General features: G+C 31.0%; 1 long non-coding RNA gene across 1 annotated transcript; it reads left to right on the top strand.

The window, feature by feature from the left end:
* The first annotated feature begins 667 nt into the window (after nucleotides 1-667).
* LOC116420551 lies at nucleotides 668-19,398 on the top strand. The gene is made up of 4 exons (XR_004230902.1): nucleotides 668-739; nucleotides 8,130-8,238; nucleotides 14,409-14,471; nucleotides 19,287-19,398. It is a non-coding gene; the product is annotated as an uncharacterized LOC116420551 (long non-coding RNA).
* Nucleotides 19,399-24,472: the final 5,074 nt, after the last annotated feature.

The following is a 24,472-nucleotide window of genomic DNA, read 5'->3' as shown; positions in this document are numbered from 1 at the left end:
TATAGATTTCCAGTCCCTAAGGGTTAAGACTTCATAAGCTAAATTCTGTAATGACATAAGCTGATGTAGCCACATAAAGAGTGCAAGCCTTTTTCAGGTCTTTGAGGATTTCTAGATCAAAAAGAGGGTATCTTCTACTTTCTTGACCCAAAGAGTTAAACTGTTCAATCACAGGATACATTTCTATTCTCAAGTCAGCTGTATTCTGCCCTTTTTCTGTGGCTTTAAGTACTGCTTTTTTAAATCTAGTCATAGGAAGGGATGATTGCCTGGGGGGATGTGCTGGTGGTATCACTAGCCCTCCCACTACTTCTCCTCCCTCCATCCCAGAAGGTGGGGTTGATGGGGGCGTGTCAAGGACCTGCTCCATAGGTGGAATTGAAGCTGCCTTATGAAAATGAGAGTCACCAGGCCTTTCAATTTCACTTAAATTCTCATGCCTTCTGGCGATATTGCCATTAATCTGTCTTTTGCTTTCCTCTTTTTCCTCACACTTCCACATCTGGCTGTTCCTAAAACTTTTCTTTTTTCTATAACTTTTAGGATTCTTTAAGACCAATTTTATTATGTTGTATATATAGAATTTTTCCTTAGAAATTGAATCAGGACCTTTATCATTGTAGTATACAAAGTTGATCTCCTACTAGTTTCCAATTATCTCTCTATATATTTTCTTCCTTTAAGAACCAAGGGGATGTGCTTTCGAATGGACCCAAGAATCCACCAATCTGCTCCCAAGGTACAAGTAAGCCTTGTCCTTTGATCAATTTAAGTATGCTTTCTAATGTGCCCACTTGGGGTGAGTGCGGGGGTGGGGAAGAATCTTTTCCTAATATCTGCCCCATCTCAGCTAGAAAAGGTTATTAGTTTTGCCCTTAACAAAGTAAGTTCCTTGTTTGTCTATTAAAATACTCACCATATTTCCTGGTCACCAGGGATTTCTTCACTGAAATTAGGGTCCTTGGTTCACACGTTGGGCACCAAATGTGAAGCCTGAGTTAGCTCTATGTTGACCTCAGAATCAGCCAGAGTCAGGATCAGCAAAAGTCCTTGGTCTTTGGGGGAGAAGTAAAGGAGACAGACAAACCTCCAGGAGGCTCGCCACCAAGCTCCTCTCTCCTTGTCTTCCTGCAAAGTGACTCTGGCTTGTCTTACTCCACTCCCTGATCATACCTACAATTGTTTGTATACACCAAAGTCTGATTCTTTCTGTATAGCAAAATAACTATTAAAACATGTATACTTATATTGTATTTAATTTATACTTTAACATATTTAACATGTATTGGTCAACCTGCCATTGGTGGGGAGGGAATGGAAGGAACGGGGAAAAAGTGGAACAAGTGGTTTGGCAATTGTCAGTGGTGTAAAATTACCCATGCATATAAATTGTAAATAAAAAGCTATTAAAAAAATCAGCTGTTTTGAATTATCACATTTGATATACATGATACATAATAAGAAAACAAATAATTTTAGTTAACTTTTTGTGTATCCACTTAATTCATATTAACATTTTTAATGCGGACTGAAGAATTTATATTTATCAGGGTATTAGTTTTCTTATTTTATTAAATACATTTTCCTTTATAGTGAGTCGTCTTGCAACCAGCTTCTTCCTGTTACAATCATTTTTCCTAGGAGTTATGAAGATTATTTTCCTTAAGCCTCAATAGGACCCTGTGACTTCTTTCAGCAATAAACTAGAGTGGTTCTTTAGTGACTTAAGGAGAAAATATAAACTCCTGTATTTGACATTTATAGATCTTTACAACATGAAACCAGCCTAGCTTCATTTCTAGCTTCATTTTATCTACTCCCCTTCCTACAAGATACAGTTTAATCAAACTCCCTTTTATCTTTCAAACAAATAATACTCTATACCCTAACTATTTACCTAATATTTGTGAAATTATTCCTCCTTGCCTCTAGCTTAAAGTTTCCACCATTTCTCTCAAGATTCACATGAAACATCATCTTCTGAATGAAATTTTTTCTGCTCCAACTAATTTTGAGTGTAATCCTTTTCTAAGCATCTTATAAGTAGCTAACTACCTTTATATTTTTCTGTATTCATTAATGTAAATATTAAATTATATATTTATATATAATATATATGTTCTAATAATACATAATTATATTTATTATAATAATCTAGACAGGCAAGTCTTTTTTTCTGTCTCTCTATCCCTAATGCTCCAGTAGCTTCTATAAAGTAGTTGTTTAATGAATGCTTGTTGCTTAATTAGTTTTCATACCAGAACATAGTGTATCAATCTGTATTAAACCACTCATCATAACAGTTCCAATTACAACAAGCCCTATCATTCTGCCATTCTGCATTTCACAAGACTCTAGTATGAGATATATCACATTTATTAGAAGACTAGTCCAATAGGTCACATCATAATGGCTGAATAGGCTCACCTTTCAATATTAAAATTATACCTTCATAGCTACCATAATGGTTTTGAGCCAGAGCATGCTTATACAATTCCCTTACTTCATTCTTGGAAAATTTGTTAAATGCATAAGGGAGAAAGAGAATTAGTAACTGGAATATTTGGTAAATGGAAGAAAGATTCCATTAATAATACATCAAAGCCTCCCCTTCGTAATATATTACAACTTTTATTTTTGATAGTGATGTGAACATTTTCAGTGTTTGTGGGACCTGGAAATGAGTCACTGATTATGGCTTACTATAACCCTTTGGTGATGTGAAAGACTACCTTCTATTTCTATCCTGAATATTTCTTTGTAGATTTATTTCTTATCTTACTTTGGCCCTGTATTTCTGAAACATGGGTTTTGCACTTGTGTTTCAAGATGTCCCATCATCTGTCCCTTAGCCCAGTTAGGTCTCTCATTGAGACCCCTATGATACTGATAATATCATACACAGGAAAAGAACTTGGTTTATTTCTCTGTGTTTTATAATAAAGGATAATATCTACTGATCAGTGGTATAGGTCATCATATAGCAAAGTCATGATGCGTTTTCCTGCATTTTCAATTTCCTAGACCAGATTTCTTTCCATGAATGCCTAATTGAAGGAAAAAGAAAGTTAGACTTATAAGTAATATATATATATATATATATATATATATATATATATATATATATATATATTGAAGAGGATAAAGTAAAAACAATGCTTTCCAGCTAATAAAATGCAGAAAGTACTTTTGGAGAAATTAAAATTAAAGCACAAATATGGAAAAAAGGTATTCAGAAGATTTTCTGTTTCCATTTGTTTTAAGTTAGGCTCAATAAGTGTCATATTTTAAATGATGATTATGTAATAAATTGAATGATATTCCACTCAAGATTTGGTTTCTTTGATATCTTAAAGGAAATATCTATTTATGTATCTATCTCTCTATGAATATATATTGTATAATTTTTTTTATTTATATATCAAATGTGCCAGCTAGGCAGTACTGTCGATTGAGTTTTGGTCCTGGAATGTTGAAGACATCTTCTTAAGATTAAAATGGACCTCAGACAATTGCTGTGTTGTATTAGGCAAGTCATTTAACTTAGTCTTAGTTTCCTCATCTGTGAAATGAGCTGGAGAAATAAATGATAAATGAGATTAGTATCTTTTGTCAAGAAAACGTGATATAGAGTCATGAAGTCAGACTGACTAAAAAATAAAAATGAAAGAAAATATCTTCAATAGGATATTTTGAATATTAATATGGCACTTTGAATTCTGGATTCCTTATACAATGTCTTTAAATTAATGCTATACTTATATATTATAGGCATAGTTATACACACATGCATATATATGTATATAGGTCTGTATATTTACACATAGATATGTATTTGTTTGGTGCATATTAAAACAGAAGTTGAATAGCTGTGAAATTTGCCCGTTTTTCCATTCTTTTGAATGTTTCCTTTATAATTTTATTATCTAATAACAGTATTATCATATTCTGTATAGCCATCTAATAACAATATGCTTGTGACATATTCAAGTCACAATTTAGTTTGTTATACCTGGAGATTTACTTAATAATCACAGTTGCTCAAATGATAATATGGATCCTAATTTGAATATTAGCTTCAGCGAGTTGATTTATGAAAAATATCTCCATTTAAATACATCATATAAATTCTCTCCTAAGCTAATGGGGATAACAAAGTATATCAATCAGACATCATGTGCTAATAATTCTACTGCTTCATAGTTAGTAATATAACAAATTCAGTAATCAATGAGAATTTTTTCACTAATATTTTTCACCAAAGTAGATCACAAAGTATCAAAATTTACAAATACAGCATATTTCAGAATTAAATGGGTTTGTTTTTCCCTTGTTGAATTATTTTACTTTCTTTAATTCTTTGTTTATAACCTCTTTGGCTCTGATGATATTCAAAGCATCAAAGTAGCCTTATAAGTTGATCACATATTATAACATATTCAAATAGATTAATTTGCTACTATGTCACAAATGCTGTTTTATTAAATATTCATTTTCCTTCATCAGCACTGATATTAGTAATTTTTGTTTGAATATAGAGTAATCAATTAAAGTGAAGTATGTTTTGAGGAAAGTAAACCTAACACATTAATTTAATCTATTTTAGCTTCTCCTGCTGTCTCAGAAATCATCTCTGTGGTTACAAGGCATTTGTCAAAGTTTCTAATGATGGGGAGGGCTCTCTGAAATTAACAAAAATATTTTTTGAGAGTTACTATTTAGATTGTTCCTCCTTCCCTCTCTTCTGAGAGTATCTTTATCTCAAAAATACACAGTGGAGAAATGGGTCCAAGTACTTCTTCATACATGCATTTATGCATACACACATATACTAATACATATATGCACAGCCGCATTAATACATACACCTAAATGTGTATACATATTTATGGATAGAGATATCAACAATTATGTTTAAAAATGTAAAAAAAAAAAAGAGCAAGCATTTAATGATAACATTACATTCAATTACAACATACCATAATCTAAAGAAATAGTAAATAATAAAATACAATTTAATGTTGGCATTCTCCTCCAATTTTGTCTTAAAATGCCATGTATTTCTTGGCTGATGCATGTTTTTCAAGATTTTCCTGAAAAGTTCATTAGTTTTTCATGATGAAGCAAAGAGCAGTAATTGTTCTATTAATGCTATATTGTAAGCATCTCAAAATATATCATTACATATCTACATAAATTATCCAAAAAGAAAATGCTTGTCCCATAACTGCTTTGGATCATTTTATCCTATAATTAAAAGCAATGTAATTAAATATTTGTGTGTTTGTGTGTATGTGTATGTATTTTACTGCATCTTAAATGATATAAGCTTCAAAATAAAACTTTCAGATAAGATTGTTTTTAAAACAATCCAATAGTAATGACAATTTGATGTCTTAATCTGTATATAACCCCACATATCTCAAAAACATCATATTGTTGTCATTGTTCAGTTCCTTTTCATATGTATCAAATTCTTAGTAGCCACATTTTTTTGGCAAAGATACTGGAAGGATTTGGCATTTCTTTTCACCAATTAATTTTACATATGAGAAAATTGAAGAAAATGAGCTTATGTGACTTGCCTAGGGTCATAACCTAGTAATTGACTGAGACAAGCATGAAAGTAAAGTTCTAATATTAGAAGGCACTAATATAATGAAAACTGAACATAAATAGGCATATATTTTCATAACTAATAAATAACTACAAAAATACTTTTAGAAAGGCATGGAATCAACTCAGGATTAGAAGAAGGAAAAATGCAAAAGTAACTTAAATCCATAGAAAATATAGGACAAGGTCAGAGTACAATGTTGAGAGGTCTAGATATATAATACCAGAGCTACAGATCATCAAATCAGTGCAGCTGAGGAAAAAAAAAAAGGATAACCAGATGAAACCACCATTGAGGCAATTCATAAATTGAGTCATAGCAGTATCCACAGTAGAAGCAAAATAAGTTAGTAAATAAGCATTTATCAATACCTACTATGCATTAGGCTTTCTGCTGTATTGAAGTTGCAAAGCAAGATAAACAATGGTTGCTTTTCTCAAGGAAGTCACAGTCTCATGGGAGATACAACAAGTAAAAATATATACTAAATATTTTATATAGCATAAATTTCAAATAGTCAATAGAGGAAAAGTATTATAATTAAGAGACATTAGAAAAAGGTTTCCTATAGAACACTGAAATTTGATGGGATTTGAAATGAAGTAAGGAAATTCATTAGGCAGAAATGAACAAGGGAGATCTAATGAAATTTCTATCAGGAGATAAAGTGCTTTCAGAAACAGCAAAAAGTACAGTGCTATTGAATTACAAATTACATGGGGAAGCTAATCTAAGATATAAGAATGCCAAAAAGGCATAAGGGAAAGATAGATTATAAAACTCTTTGAGCACTAAATAACTTTTTTTTTACATTTTTTTTTTAAATTATAGCTTTTTTATGTACAAAACATATGCATGGGTAATTTTTCAACATTGACCCTCACAAAAACTTCTGTTTCAACTTTTTCCCTCCTTCCTCCACCCCCTTTCCTAGATGGCAGGTAGTCCCATCCATTTTAAATATGTTAAAGTATATGTTAAATACAATATATGTATACTAAATAATTTTTTTTAAAGTTATTTTTAACTTTTTAATTTTAAATTGAAATTTTAATTTAAAAAAATATTTGATGCTACAAGTGGCTGGCAATTATTTAATTAAGAGGTGGGAAGTAGCATGTCTGTCCCATGATTAGGAAAATCACTTTGACAGCTGAGTGAAGAACAGATTTGAGTGGGTAGTTTATGGCAGTAAAACAACCAGCACACTATTTGATAATTCAGGCTTGAGGGGATAAGGATATGGAGATGGTAGTTTCAAGAGGCAAAAGTTGCATTTGAAAAAGAATCTACAAAAAGTAAAATTAGCATACATTAACAATAATTTGTTTAGGAAATTATGAAAACTAATAAAAAATTGAGTATGAAACCATAGCCTTCATCAATGAGTGGATGGCAGTATTCTAAAATATTACAGTAAAATTAAGAAAAGAGGATTTAGGAAAATAAAATTAGTTTCATTCTTGACAATATGAATTTAAAATATCCATGGGACACGTAGTGCCAGATGCCCAATATTCAATTGGAGATATGAGTATGAAAATTAAAAAAGAAATCAAGACTGTGTAAGTTAATTTGACAGCTATGTGGTGCAATGTAAAGTGCTGCCTGGAATCAGCATAGTCTGAGTTCAAATTTAGCTGCATTCATTAGCTTTTTAACCCTAAGTAAGTTACTTAACCTTGTTTACTTCCATTTTCTCATCTTTTATAAAATGAACTAGAAAATGAAATGCCAAACTAATCCAATATCTTTGTAAAGAACATCCTAAATGGAGTCATAAAGAGTCAAACATAACTGCAAAAGAAAAAATAAAGCTATTGAACAACAACAAAGTTAATTTGAGAATCATTGGTACGAGGATGATAATGGAATTCATGGGAATTGATGAAATGATCAAATGAAACAGCATAGAAAAAGAGAAGAGGGTCAAAGACAAGGTCCTTAAAAATACAAATGAAGATCTTGTAATGAATACTAATGAAGAATATCCTAATAACAAAGAAACTATATACCTAGGGAACAAAAACCTAGAAAGGGTTGATGATCAAGGAAAGGAGAATGACTGACAGTGTCAAAGGCTTCAGAAAGGTCAAGAAGGATAAATATTCACTGAGAAGCAAAGCAACTTTAGCACTTCAAGAAATCTGCAACTGATAGAAAGAAAAATATCTATTTGTCATACTTATAACAAAAAGCATGTCCTAAAAACAATTAGTTTTTATACTTATAACAAAGTGTATGTCATACACCCTACTCAAAATATTGGTGGCTTCCTATTATCTATTGCTTTTCTTTCTGATGTTAGTACTTTACTATGCCCCCTCCTCTTACTCACTCTTGAACTGCTCTTGTTCTCTCTCTCTCTCTTTTTTTTTTTTGGAAAAAAAAAAACAAACAAACATTTAGAAATATAAATTTTACACTTAGCTCTAAGATACACCCTCTGTATCTGTTTCAGCTAACTTTATGACCATACAATCACATTGTTGTCCTCTATCCTTTCTGCCAGGGGACATCTTCATTTGTATGGGACAAACATCACAGTAATTCATGAAGTTTAAAGTTTGAAGCCTGATCCTCAATCTGGATTAGAATGTCTGCTGAGACAGGGTACAAAGGTATGGCCTCCATGAATGTTGATGCTTTTTGAAATTACAGATTAGAGAAAGATGGCAGTTGGATAAAATAAGTAGATGAACAACCCTTAAAAGGGCTCAGAACAGAGGCTCTCTGGGGACAACCCAATAGTACCTGAAGAAAGAGCCCCTCATGGGGTCTTAACCATTGTGAAATGTAAATACCTCAAGGGTAGCTCCTCAAAAAGAGAAAGTGGAGAGCACTAGGGCTAACAAGATCTGGAGGGAGTCTCAGTCAAAGCCATAGGAGCTTATAAGCACAACTTTCTCCCCAAGATAGTTTGGTGAGTTGAGAATTTGAGTCTGGAAAGACTGAAGGAACCTCTGCAGATAAGAAAGAAGAATTCTTAATATATATATTCTATAAAGAATATAATTTATATAATAGATATATATAGAAATATATACATATCTATTATATAAATATATTCTATAAATATATATATAATATATTATATATGAATATATTATAGATATTATATTATATATATATTAAGTTTTTTTATATGGAAATGTATATTCTATGTTTAAGACTGACATCAGTAATTGGTTAGCTCAAAAAGAAAGATTGAGGCAGAGTTGATTATGATTTGATTCTAAAAAAAGAAACACTGTCCCGGAAAAGATAAAAATAGTAATTATGTTATATTAATGAATTGAATAGAGAGAATATACACAGAGGCATTTAAGAAGAGAGGGAAGCTGGTAGTTGTGAAAAATTATTCACACCTGGAATAAATTAAATAGGGAAGTATATATATATATATATATATATATATATATTCCATGAAGACTATAGCACTATAGCACCATCCAAAATCTATAAAGAAATAAGGAGGAGAGGATAGGATAAGGTGGGGCACAGAAGGATGTATAAATTTATGGCAATGGAACAAGTTATTAAAATTAGTGGGCAAAGGATAAAGGATAAGCTGGGGCACAGAAATATGTTTAATTAAAGAGAGTGGGATAACATATGCATATTAATGGTAATGGGATAAAGAGGGAAGGGAAGGCTGGCCTTGATGATGAGGAAGGGATTCATGTGTACAGGGAAGTTAAATAGTTGCAAGGAAACTTAAGGACTAGAATTAAAGTAGAAGACATAACAGGGATAGGAAAAATAAATATACACAAACACTAAAACAAAGATCAGAAAATGAATTTATTAGAAATAAAAATAGATCTAGTAATTATTGACATCAGATGAAGTCAAACTTAAAAATTCAATCAAGAGAGAATACTACATTATGCATCAGCCATATTAACATACACATATGTCTTTCACAAGTGTCTATATGCATATGTGTGTATGTATGTGTGTATATGTATGTGGGTGGGTTGGTGGGCTGAATAGACACACACAAGAATAACCTATAAGAAAACAAAGAAAAAAATGGCCACTCATAATTCCTTCCAATGTGTATTTGCTTTTATTTGAAAAAGAAATTTATTGTTACATCTTTTGAATCCTCCCTGATGTTCTGCTGGACACATACCAAGTGTTTTGTTATGTTTTTTTATTTTCTTTTTTCTGTCTTTCTTTTTCAAATCTTCCCTTCTTTCGAATCTAGTTTTAAATATATTTTTAAAAGGGCTCAGCAATTTCTCCACAGTGGATATAGCAGTTCTGGAGTCAGCAATACCTACATTTCAATCTAGTCTCTGATATTTACTAGTTATGTGGCTCTAGGCAAGCCACTTAATTTTTGTATGTCTCATCAAATATAAAGTGAAAATGATTATAGCACTTATCTCAAAGAATTTTTATATGGATTGATTAAGGTGTTATTTTTAAAGGATTTAGTATACTACCTAGCACCCTAGGTGCTTAATAAAGATTAATCCTCTCCTACTTGAAACCTCTATGAGAAATCTGTTTCAGTGTTAATATTTCTAAACTTCCTTCTTGCTTTTCTTTTTGCTAGATTTATGGAAGACTAAAAGGGTTCATTAAAGGTTTCTACTATATAATTGTATTACCTTTTCCTTCCTATAATACATTTTTAAAAATTATTTAGATGCTAGGCATTTTGCTATATGGATATATATATATATATATATATACACACACACATACATATATATGTGTGTTTGTATGTGTGTGTGCATGCATGTAAAAATTATGAAGATAAATTCAGAATTAAAGATGATTTCAAGCAGAAGGTTATTTCTCTAAGATGATCCAAGAAAAAATTGCATCAGAGCATTCAAAAGATAATAAAAATGCAAGGAAAGTGGAAAAAATAATAAAATTATATTCAATAAAATACATTTTTAAAAGTCTTCAATAAATTAGAGAATGATTAGTTTAACCTTGAAGAATATGTAGGTCAGAGAATAAATCATACATAAAATTATATGTAAAATTTCCATCAAAGGAAATGACATCAATATGGCAACACACCAAAACTTTAAGGTTTCAGTTAAGAGAACTTATGAGAAAATTTGAATTCTGAAATACTTTCATTAACAAGAGACAAAGAAAAATTCATTGAAAAATAAATCAAAATATATATCCAAATGTAAACTACATATTAAAATAAAATTCCAAATATTGAAGGACAAAATAAAATTAAAACAACTAAAACCAGAAACTAATGGCAAAAATTCTAATAAAATATAGAACTCACCAAATTGATTGTTAAGAGGACAAAAAACTAGACTATACAGTGACATATTCAACATGTATAGGACTGCTTGCCATCTGGGAGAGGGGGTGAAGGGAGGGAGGGGAAAAGTCAAAACCTAAGTGAGTGCAAGGGATAATGTTGTAAAAAAAATACCCAGGCCTGGTTTCTGTCAATAAAAAGTTATAATAAAAAAAATGTAAAAAATAATAAAAATAAAAAATAAAATAAAATAAGATTGTAAATGATCCCCTCTCCCCCCCAAAAAAGGGGACAAAAAATACCAAAATGAAAAAGAAAGGATAATGAATAATCAAGATAATAAAGAGGTATTAAAATATCTTAGAAGGCATTTTGCAAATATCATATCAAAATACCTGATTTCAAGTGTATAAAACCACAAAATGTATAAACTACTCAGTTTAACTGAACAAGAGGTAATTATTCAAAGTCTAATCCCAGAAAAGAAATAAAATAATCAATGTATAAATCATCCCCTTAAAGAAATAGTTGGAATCCAAATTGCAATATAATTATTTGTGAAGTTTCTTAAATATTCAAAATATATTTTACCTAATATTACATAAATTGTTTCTCAAAACATGAAGCAGGAAGTCTATCTGACTCCTTCCATGTGTTAAATATAACATAAACCAGATAAGGAAGAGATTAAAAACAGAAAATAATACAGAACAACATCACTAATGAACATTGATTCAAATGTTACACGTTAAATAAATTACTTAGTTTGATTACTTAACATGCGATTGTAACACAATGATAATATTCATTCATATATACATATATACACATACATATGTACACATGTGTACACAATGTTCCTAAGAAGGAGGAAGTTTCTATATGACTTTTAAGTCTTTGATTTCTTTCATTCCTTCAAACCAAACCATTGTTCAGTGTCATTTTCTCCAACCTTACTAGTTTTTATCTTTATCTGAGACTCACCTATCATCTAAATGGATACTGATGATTTATCTTGCTAAATTCCTCATAGGATTCCTTTATGTCTTTGCAACAGGCAAAGAATTCGTGTATAAGCGGTTATTATCTATATTTAAATATTTTTATTTGCATTTACCATGTGTACTGCAAAGAGGACCAACCTCATTTCCTAATAGTTATATTTTTCAACTACATTTCACTATATGCTTACATATAATAACATCCCCACTTTATTTTACTCTTTGAGAAAAAGCTCTTAGCTAATTCCTTATTTAGTTTCAATATCTTAAACTCGCATTTATTTTTAGTGTGAATTGTAATGTAAATATACATCAAATTCCTCTAAAGAATATTAAAAGAGTGATTATTGTATAAAAATGTTACATTAACAATAATGAGTTAATCAATTATTTTAGACATTTTAGAACAATAAAACTTTATGATGCTTAGCACCCTCTACCTACTTGGACTATTTTTTCCATCACTCATCATTAACAGAATGACAGACAGATGTTATAAAAGGATGGAACAATACCTTGTGTGTGTTTGTTTGCTTTTTTAATTTTATTAACAATAAATTATTAAATTAATAAAGATTATTAACAATAATAATTAACAAAATATTTTATTAACAATCAAATTTCTTCTGATTAGTTTCTCCATTTTTGGTAAGGCTTCCACTTAGATAGTAGACATGATCTTCTCATAGGGCCATACTCTAATCATTTCTAACTTCATAAATCACATTAGAAATTGTACTCCACTGGCACATACAAAGTTCCTGAGAAATAGTTCCTCAGAAGGTAAAGTTAGAGAAAGTTACTTAAAAGATGCGAATTGTAAAATTATTTTGGTTCAAACTTTCTTCCTGTTCTTTAAAGGGCAGAACTCTTGGAGAATTATACTTGAGGCTTAGTATGATTGATTTAGTCCTACCACAAGGTGTTACCTCAGTGGAATTGATAAGACAATGGTTATCTTGTTTACTATGTAAGTTCTCTAGTTCAGTAAGCTTGCCCTAGCGATATAATGATTGGCTTAAACTCAGTATACTGAAATGATGTAATTGTAATAGGGCATATCAACTGGGACAAACTCAGACAGAGTGAGACTCAGAGCAGACAGAGGATAAGAGTCTGGAGCTCAAGCTCTCAGACTCAGAGAGACATTCCATCTTCATAAGTCTTGTAGTGGCTCTTCTGCATTTCTGACCCAAAACTTTGTTATTATCAGTAATACAACCCATGTCTATACTGAAAGAATTCTCTGTCTACACCCAGAGAAGGAATTGATTGTGTCTGAATAGAGATTAAAGCATTCTGTCTATCTTTATTTTTTAAACTTAATTTTTCTTAGAACTCTGGGAGATAACTATGAACCACTACATAGAATTCCCAATTCCTATATTTTTGTCTGCCTGAATTTTTGATTTCCTTCACAGGCTAATAGTACACTATTTCAAAGTCTGATTCTTTTTGTACAGCAAAATAACTGTTTGGACATATATTTAACACATATTGGTCAACCTGCCATCTGGGGGAGGGGATAGGGTGAAGGAGGGGAAAAATTGGAGCAAAAGGTTTGGCAATTGTCAGTGCTGTAAAATTACCCATGCATATAATTGGTAAATAAAAAGCTATAATGATAAAAAAATAATAATTTTTCTTGAGGAGGCTGAGAGATCTATTTTTTTTTTTCCCACGATCTGACTTTTATGGAAATATTTTGCATAACTTCATTAGTGGTTTCGTAACTGTGGTTGAGGATAAAAAAATTCCCTAAAACTCAAAAATTTTAAAAAGAAATATAAATGTTTTGTTTTGTTTTAAATGTAACTTAGGGAAACATTAAATAATAAAATGGGAAAAAGTTTAACAAAGAAGATAAGGTAAAATGTGGCACAAAGTATAAGTATGAGTAATTTGTGGACAAACTTTTTTTTATTATCACTCAAAAAAAAAAAAAGGCATGCTAAATAATGAATCTTTATATAATTGAACTAAGTTTAAATGCTAGCATCCAAGTCTCATTTACATATTTCTTAATAATTTAGTTAATTTTTCATTTTACTATGCAACATGTTATGGATTCCAGGTGAGGTCTTTCTCTCCAGTGGTCTTTTTTGGTGGGGTAAGTTTTTTTTTTTTTTTCCCAATAATCACTCTTTGTTTTATTTGGTCTTTTATGGCTTGTTACTATTGCATCTTTAACTCTTCTAGTCCTTATGAATGATAGCAGTAAGGTTTTATTATATCAGTTTTGAAGTGAGGGGGGAGCTGCTCTCTGTTTTAAAAAATTCCTAGGGCATCCTGCTATCTTCATTATAGCTACATTTGTTTTAATATATGAGAACCTATTATAGCATTATTATTTCTTTTTAATTTATTACTAAAAAGATAGATTTCAAATGTGATTGTGTCATCATTGTGAGTTGCTGGGTTACATAAGGGGATAAATTATTGTTGGAGATTCAAAACCTAAAGTAATGAACATTTGTGCACAACAGGGCAAATATCCTAGAGAATTTTGTGAAATGAATTATTCTTTGTTTTTCTCTAGGAATATTGACCTGCCAATGTGGAAAAGTGTTGCAGAGAAAAGGCAAAAACCAAAACTGAATAGGTACTAATAATGAATGATATGAAAACTATATGATATGTTACTATTGAAGTACATACCCATTAATCACACATAAAGCAATCTATATTATCCCACTTTAAGAGCTTATATATTAAACTTTGTAGGGTTTTTAGGAGAAAAGTTATTAATGAGTAGGGATTATTATTATATTCAAATGATACTGCAAGTGTTTTCAGTTTTTGGCACCAAATTTTAAAAGGATTTTAAAAAATGAATCTTCCCAGAGCTAGGTGATTGGCATTGTAAGATAACCATGTTAGAAAAAAGTGCAAGAAATGGATAAAGTTTACGGTTCAGGAGAATAAGCTTAGGGGGTGATGAAAAGGGTCTTTGAGTATTTGGAAGGCTATTTTTTTTGTCCCAGAGGACAAAACTGGTAAAAATGGGTTCATATTATAGAAAAGAGGATTTTGACTCAATATAATATTTTTTTTAACTGGCAAGGTCCAAATAAGGAACAGATTGCTTTTCAATATATTGATTTATTTACCTATTGAGGTGATTAAGTGGAGTGTTATCGATCATTTGCCAGCCATGCTTTTCAGGGCACTTATACTTCAGAGAAGGGTTAATGTCTAATAATATCTAATGTCCTTTGAAATTTAGATGCTGAATGCATGGTTATATCATTCATTCTGCAGTATAGTTTGCATAAATTTCTGTACAAGAATTACTTGCTCTTTAAGATATAGGCATTCAGGGGCAACAAGATTGCGTAATGGATAAAGCACTGACCCTGAAGTCAAAGGACCTTAGTTCAAATTCAGCCTCAGACACTTAATACTTTCTAGCTGTCTGACTCTGAGCTAGCCACTTAACTCCAATTGCCTCAGGAAAAAAAAAAAAGATGTAGGCATTTATTACATAATTTAAAAATACAACAGTCACTCATATAAATAAATTGAGAGTCTGGTGCCATATTTTCACCATTTATTAAAATTGTGGCAAAGGCAGCTTTCTTCCAATTACTTATTCCATATCCCCAAAGTAGAGAAAAATAGACTAGCCTATACAGCAGTTATAGCACCAGTTTATCTTTAAGAAGTTTATACCATGATCACTTTTTAAAAGATTTCCACACCCATTCAAATATTTTTAAAATCTATGCAAAGCAATTGCACATGAATTTAACAATCCCTTATCTTCAATGATACCAAAATATATAATAGTGATGACAATTGCTATTTATATAGTACTTAATAGTTTATAAAACATTCCACTACTCATTATCTAAATTTTTCACAAAGAACATAAATGATATATTTACATTTTCAAATGTGCTCAAAAGAAAAAAAGCTTATTTATTAAAGGACATCTTTGTATGTTGAAAAGTGGAGTGATGAGAAAGGAGATGAAAAATCTACTGTAGTATCCAAAGATCTAAGCTTTTAGGATAAGAACTACTATTTGACAAAAACTATCATGAAATCTAATAACAGTCAGAAACCAGGGACAGACATATCCCATACTATATACAAAAATAATATCAAATGAGTAGATAATTTTACATTAAGAGTAATATCTTGAGCAAATTAGGGCATCATAAAAAATGTACATCAGATGTATAAGAAAAAATGTTTATGAACAAACAAGAGGTATAGAGAATCTTGGGAAATAAAATGTTTAATTTTGATTACCTAAATGTAAACTTTTTTTTTTTTTGTAGAAACAAAACCAATGCAGCCAAAATTAGAGGGAAAGCAAGAATCTGGGAGAACATATAAGGAAAGCTTATCTAATAAAGATTATATATATGTATACGTATATATATATATATATATATATACGTATACATATATATAATCTTTATTATCAATATATCAATATTATCAATATCAATAAATACATAGATAAATAAATACATGTGAAATTAAATCAAATTTATAAAAAAAAATATGAGCCATCTTACAATCAATAAATCACCTAAGATAAAGATGGTCAGTTTTAAAAAAATGATACTATCAATAGTTACATAAAATGTTCTTTATCACTAATGATTAGAGAAATGAAAACTTTGCAACTTTAATAAACCTCTTCATACTTATCAGATTGTTTAACATGATGGAAAAGAAAAAAAATGATAAATGCTGGAGATTTGAGAAAATTCAGACAAATTTGCAAAAATATTTATAGTAGATAAATTTATCATGGCAAAACACTGGGAATTGAGGGGAACCCCAAGAATTAGATTGTGGTATATTATGATAAACAACTACTATGTGAAATTACAAGCAAGACAGTTTCAGAAATAAAAAGAGAGAAAATGTATACAAGTTCATGCAAAGTAAAGTAAGGAAAATATTGGACAGAATAATGGCAATATTGTAAAAATGATCCAATATGAAAGATTAACTATTCTGATTAAAATAAAATGATCCAAGGCAATTCCAAAGAATGCATTAAAAAATGCTATCAATCTACCTCCAGAGAGAGAGAATTGATGTTTTTGGGGTGTAGACTGAAATATATATTTCCATTTAAAATATTTTTCTTGCATTTCCCCACCTAGTTAACCACCTGGTTAATGTAGAAATATGCCTTGTATAATTGCGAAAAATAATAAAAGAAAAAAAATTCAACCATTTCCTCATTTGTTGCTTTGCATTGTATTTGTTATTAAAAACAGAATACTTTGGAGGTTCTAAGACCTTGAACAGGATAATTTTACTAATTATAAAGTGTAGGATACTCCTATATATTAAATTTTGATGAATCCTTAAAAGACTATATTTTGTGTCCTAATAGAAGCTTATTTTTTTAAAATGTTCCACAAACATTTCATTAAGATTAAGAAATAGAAGTAAAGAAATGAAGAGCATTTACATGTTATCAGAATCAAATCCTCTAACTTTAAATTTGAAGGAATTGAAGCTCAGTTTCCTTCAAAACACAATATATGAAAGACTGATTGATTCCTGATGAATATAAACAAATTCCTATGTTTAAAAAACAAAAAACTATGTCATTTTTTGGTTTTTCACCAAGCAGAGTGCCTTGTAACAGAGTAAATATTTAATAAATGCTTATTGAATCCACTCTCTGGGGGTGGAGCCAAAATGGCAGTCACTACACATGTTTCTCTCTGACCTTCTTTACAAACTTCACAATAATTACAAAATCTAGCCTCTGAATTAACTCTGGAGTGGCAGAACCCACAAATATTGGGAATGCAACAAATTGTCAGTAGAAGATAAATTTGAAGATTGCCAGAAAAAGTCTGGGGAGGTAGGAAACAGGAGGGAGGCAGCCAGAGCAATCAGTTGAGTACAATCACCAGTGGAGACAGCTCAGAATCCCAGTGCAGTGTGGATAACACTGGTATTGTGGACTCCTTTTGGCAAAGAATGTATAGGAGAAAACAGATCAGAAAAGGTCTGCTTTAATATGAAACTGGAGGGAGGCAGCTTAACACAAACAGCTGAGCACAAGGCCAGTGCCGACAGCACAGAGCTCTGGAGTGTAGCTCACTCTGCCAGTATTGGAGATTCTTTGTGGCAGAAAATCTAGGGGAGGAATCTACAAGAATCTACAGTAATGTTGGCTACTCTGCCCTAGTTGCAAGCCAGTAGATCAGCAGAGAAGTTACAAAACATGCAAAACAAACTCAAAAGACCCCAAAACACCAGAATCTCATGGGAACTGACTACACCACCCAGGATCAGGAATGAATCAGCATTAACCCAGCTCAGCTGCAGCTGCTTGGAAAATCCCACATGCCTTAAAGGCAGACCTTAACTTAAAAAAAAAATGAATAAAACATAAAGAGAATTCTAATGATTGATAGCTTTTATGGCAAAACCCAGAGCAGACTAAAGACAGATTGTCTCTAGATGAAGCCCCCAAAAGTGATAAATCTGGTCCTCATCACAAAAGTCTCTCCTAGAGAAAATTTAAAAAGACCTTAAAAGAGAACTAGAAGAAAAATGGGGAAAGGAAATGAAAAAAATTGCAAGAGGGTTTGGAAAAGGCCACACAGATAATATCTGAAGGAAATTCATTACAAAATAGAATTAATGAAAGGGAAAAAGCATATAACACATTAGAAGATAGATTTGACAAAATCAAAAAGAAAACAACTCCCAGAAAAACAAAATTTGTGAAATGGAAAAATAAAATAACTCCTTAAAAGCAGAATTTGTGAAATGGAAAAACATTCCATGGAACAAAACCACTCATTTAAAAATTCAATTGGACAAATACAAAAAAAAAGTTTAAAAAAGTAAATGAAGAAAATAATTCACTAAAAATCAGAATTGAACAAATGGAAATGAATGAATCAATGAGACATCAAGAATCAGTTAAGTTCAAAAGCAAAAAAAAAAAAAAAAAGAAAAAAAATAGAAAAAAACAGTAAAATAATTAGGAAAACAACTTCCTTGGAAAATAGATCTAGGAAAGACAATCTTAGGATTATTGGACTCCCTGAAATACATCATGAAAAAAAGAGCCTAGACATTACTTTCAGGAAATCATCAAAGACAACTGTTTGGATATCATAGAAACAAGGTAAAATGACCACTGAAGGAATTCGCTGAATGCCTCCTGAAAGAAACCCCAAAATTAAAGCCCAAGGAATATCATGGATAAATTTGAGAACTATCAGAACAAGGAAAAATATTACAAGCAACCAGAAAGAAACAATTCAAATATCGGGGAGCCACAATGAAGATTACTTAGGAACTAGCAGCTTCCACTTTAAAGGATCGAAGGGCCTAGAATCTGATATTCCAAAAGGTGAAAGATCTTGGAATGCAGCCAAGGACATATTACCTTGCTAAACTGAACATTTTCTTTCAGGGAAGAAGATGGACATTCAATGAAACTGGAGTATTCCATATGTTTTGATGAAAGGACCAGAGCTAAACAAAAAATTTGACCTCTAAATATAGAACTCAAGAGAAACAAAAAGGTAAAAAGAAAAAGAAAAAGAAAAAACAAACAATAGAGAGCTGTATTTCTGTTATGGTTATACATTGAAAATAAATGTATAATCTGATTTTACTGTTAAAATGTAACAAAGAAACTAGAGATGGAAAGGGGATTGTAACAGAAAAAAAGCAGAATAGTTTACGTAAAATGAGGGAAATTGTATAGTAGGAAAAGGCAAAGAAAACATATTCTAATTGATTGAAATAAGGGAGGGTAACGAATATTGTGTGAATTTTACTCTCATCAGATTTGGCCTAAAGAAAGAATATTAGACAGATTTGGTTTCACCAAGAAACATCTCTCACATTATAGAAAAGTGGGAGGGAAAGGGAAAAAGGAAAGGGGTAATCTAAATAGAAGGGAAAGAGAAATAGTAAGGGAAAGATATTAAAAGGGGGGTGATGTCTACAGGACAAGAACTGCTTAAGGCAAGTAGTGCTCATAAGTAAAATATTGGAGAGGAGGGAAAGGGGAAAAAGAAAAAGAAAGATATAATTTGCGGTAAATAAAATGGCAGGCAATACAGAATTAGTACTTTTAACTATAAATATAAATGGGGTGAACTACTCTATAAAATGTAAGCAGACAGCAGACTGGATTAAAAGACAGAATTCTACAACATATTTTTTTTACATATACAAGAAACACATTTAAAGCAGAGCGATACATATAGAGTAAAGATACGTGAAATAAAAAAAAAAAAAAAAAAAAAAAAAGCAGGGGTAGCCATTCTATTTCAGATCAAACAAAAAGAAAAACAGATTTAATTAAAAGAAATAAGAAAGGAAACTATATGTTGCTAAAGGGTATCATAGATAATGAAGCAATATCAACATTAAACATATACACACCAAGTAGTGTAGCATCTAAATTACTAAAGGAGACATTAAGAGAGTTGTAAAAAGAGATAGAACAGCAAAACTATAATAGTGGGAGAGTGCAACCTTACTCTCTCGGGACTAGATAAATCAAACCACAAATTGAATAAGAAAGAGGGTAAAGAGGTAAATAGGATTCTAGAAAAGCTAGATATGATAGATTTTTGGAGAAAATTTAATGGAGACAGAAAGGAGAACACTTTCTTCTGAGAAGTTCATGGAACCTATATAAAACTTGACCATATCTTGAGACATAAAGACTTCAAAATCAAATGCAGAAAGGCAAAAATTGTAAATGCATTTTTTTCAGATCATGATGCAACAAAAATTACATTCAAGAAAGGGCCAGGGAAAAACAGACCAAAAAGAAATTGGAAACTAATCTCATCCTAAAGAATGAATGGGTGAAAGATCAAATCATAGACACAATTTATAATTTCATCCAAGGAATGACAATAATGAGATAACATACCAAAATTTGTGGTATGTAACCAAAGCAGTATTAAGGGGAAATTTTATATCTTTAGAGGCTTATTTGCAAAACATAGAGAAGATCAAACATTGGCCTTGAAACAAACAAACAAAAAGCTAGAAAAAAGAACAAATTAAAAACCCCCAATCAAATATCAAACTTGAAATTATAAAATAAGAGATCAATAAAATTGAAACAAAAAACTATCAATTAATAAATAAAACTAAGAGTTAGCTTTATGAAAAAAAACCCAACAAAATAAATAAACCTTTAGTTAATTTGATTATACAAAGGAAAGAGGAAAAATCAAAATGTAAATCTCTTTTATTTTTTTTAATAGCCTTTTATTTAAAGTTATATGTATGGTTAATTTTACAGCATTGACAATTGCCAAACCTCTTGTTCCAATTTTTCCTCTCCTTCTCCTCACTCCCTCCCCCAAATGGCAGGATGACCAGTAGATACTAATATATATTAAAATATAAATTAGATACACAATAAGTACATGACCAAACTGTTATTTTGCTGTACAAAAAGAATCAGACTCTGAAATATTGCACAATTAGCTTGTGAAGGAAATCCAAAATGCAGGCAGGCAAAAATATAGGGATTGGGAATTCAATGTAATGGTTTTTAGTCATCTCCCAGAATTCTTTCTCTGGGTGTAGCTGGTTTGGTTCATTACTGCTCCATTGGAACTGATTTGGTTCATCTCATTGCTGAGGATGGCCAGGTCCATCAGAATTGGTCATCATATAGTATTGTTGTTGAAGTATATAATGATCTCGCCCTGCTCATTTCACTCAGCATCAGTTCGTGTAAGTCTCTCCAGGCCTTTCTGAAATCATCCTGTTGGTCATTTCTTACCGAACAATGATATTCCATAATATTCATATACTACAATTTATTCAGCCATTCTCATTTTATGGGCATCCACTCAGTTTCCAGTTTCTGGCCACTACAAAGAGAGATGACAAAACCATTCGTGCACATACAGGTCCCTTTCTCTTCTTTATGATCTCTTTGGGATATAAGCCCAGTAGTAACACTGCTGGATCAAAGGGCATGAACAGTTTGATAACTTTTTGAGCATAGTTCCAAATTGCTCTCCAGAACGGTTGGATAGAGTCACAGTTCCACCAACAATGTATTAGTGTCCCTGTTTTCCCACATCCCCTCCAACATTCCACATTATCTTTCCCTGTCATTCTAGCCAGTCTGACAGGTGTATAGTGGTATCTCAGAGTTGTCTTAATTTGCATTTCTCTGATTAATAAGGACTTGGAGCATCTTTTCATTTGGCTAGAAATAATTTCAATTTCTTCATCTGAGAATTGTCTGTTCATATCCTTTGACCATTTATCAATTGGAGAATGGCTTGATTTTTTATAAATTAGAGTTAATTCTCTATATATTTTGGAAATGAGGCCTTTATCAGAACCTTTGACTGTAAAAATATTTTCCCAGTTTATTGCTTCCCTTCTAATCTTGTCTGCATTAGTTTTGTTTGTACAAAAACTTTTCAGATATTTTGTGATCAGTAATGATCTGTAGTTCTTCTTTGGTCATAAATTCCTTCCTCTTCCACACATTATGATGATCTTAAAAGATTCAGAAAAAAAGCATTTGATAAAATCCACACTCATTCCTAGTAAAAAACATTAGAGAGAATAGGAATAAATGGACTTTTTTGTAAAATAGTCAGGAGCATCTATTTAAAACCATCAGCAAACATGATATGTAATGGGGATAAACTAGAACCATTCCCAATAAGATCAAGGTTTAAACACGGTTGTCCACTATCACCATTGCTATGCAATATAGTATTAGAAATGCTAGCCTTGGCAATAAGAGAAGAAAATAAGATTAAAGGAATTAGAATAGGTAATGAGGAAACTAAATTATCACTCTTTGCAGATGATATAATAGTATACTTAAAGAACCCCAGAGAATCTACTAAAAAACTATTAGAAATAACCCACAACTTTAGCAAAGTTGCCGGACAAAAAATAAATACACATACATCATCAGCATTGTTATATATCACTAACAAAATCCAACAGCAGGAGATATAAGGAGAAATTCCATTTAAAATAATTGTTGATAATATAAAATATTTAGGAATTTATCAGCCAAGGGAAAGTCAGGAAATATATAAGAAAAATTAAAAAACACTTTCCACACAAATAAAGGCAGATGTAAGCAGTTAGAAAAATGTGAAGTGTTCCTGAATAGGTCAAGCAAAAATAATAAAGGTGATAATATTCCCTAAAGTAATCTATCTGTTTAGTACTATGTTTAGTACATCAAACTTCCAAGAAACTGCTTTACTAAATCAAAACAAACAAACAAACAAACAAAAAATAACAAAATTCATTTAGAAGAAAAAAAGGCCAAGAATTTCAAAGCAATTAATGAAGAGAAAAATAAATGAAGGTGGCCTAGCTGTACCACATGTAAATCTATATTACAAAGCAGTGGTCATAAAAACCATTTAGTACTTGCTAAGAAATAGACTAGTTGATGAGTGGAATAGGTTAAGTTCACAGAACAAAATAGCCAATGATTATAACAATCTAGTATTTGACAAACCAAAATACCCTAGCTTTTGGGATAAAAATTCACTATTTGACAAAAACTGGTGGTAAAATTGCAAACTAGTATGGCAGAAAGGAGGCATAGACCTGCAGCTAATATCATATACCAAGATAAGGTCAAAATGGGTTCATGTTATAGACATAAAGGATGATAATATAAACATATTAAAAGAATATAGGGTAATTTACCTCTCAGATTTGTGGAAGAGGAAGAATTCGTGACCAAAGAAGAACTAAAGATTATTATTGATCACAGATAGGTCATTTTCATTATATTAACTTAAAAATAAATGCAGACAAGATTAGAAGAAAGCAAGAAACTGGGAAACATTTTTACATTCAAAGGTTCTGATAAAGGCTTCATTTCAAAATATGCATATATATTATATTATATTATAATATTATATATTATATTCTATAATATAAAATTATATATATATTTCTAAAATATAAATATATAGAGAGAACTGAGTCAAATTTATAAAAATCCAAAGCATTCTCCAATTAATAAATTGTCAAAGACATGAACACAAAATTTTCAGATGAAGAAATAGAAACTATTTCTAGTTATATGAAAAGGTACCCTAAATAACTATTGATCTGAGAAAAACAAATTAAGACAATACTGAGATACCACTACATATTTCTCAGATTAGTTATAATGACAAAACACGATAATTACAGGTATTGTAGGGGATGTGGGAAAAATGGGATACTAATACATTGTTTGTGGAACTGTTAAATGATCCAACTATACTGGAGAGCAATTTGGAACTATGCTAAAAAATTTATCAAACTGTGCATACCCTTTCAGCTAGCAATGCTTCTACTGGGCTTTTATCCCAAAGAGATCTTAAAGCAGGGAAGGGGAACCACATGTGCAAAAATTCCTTTGGCAGTCCTTTTTGTAGTGGAAGATACTGGAAACTGAATGGCTGCCCATCAATTGGAGAATGGCTGAATAAATTATGGTATATGAATGTTATGGCATATTATTATTTTGTAAGAAACGACAAGCTGGATGATTTCAGAGAGACCTGGAATGACTTATATGAACTGATGCTAAGTGAAATGAGCAAAACTAGGAGATCATTATACATGTCAACA

Source organism: Sarcophilus harrisii, chromosome 1 (assembly GCF_902635505.1).
Source record: "Sarcophilus harrisii chromosome 1, mSarHar1.11, whole genome shotgun sequence".
Taxonomy (NCBI): Eukaryota; Metazoa; Chordata; class Mammalia; order Dasyuromorphia; family Dasyuridae; genus Sarcophilus; species Sarcophilus harrisii.
This window is presented reverse-complemented; position numbering and strand designations above follow the sequence as displayed.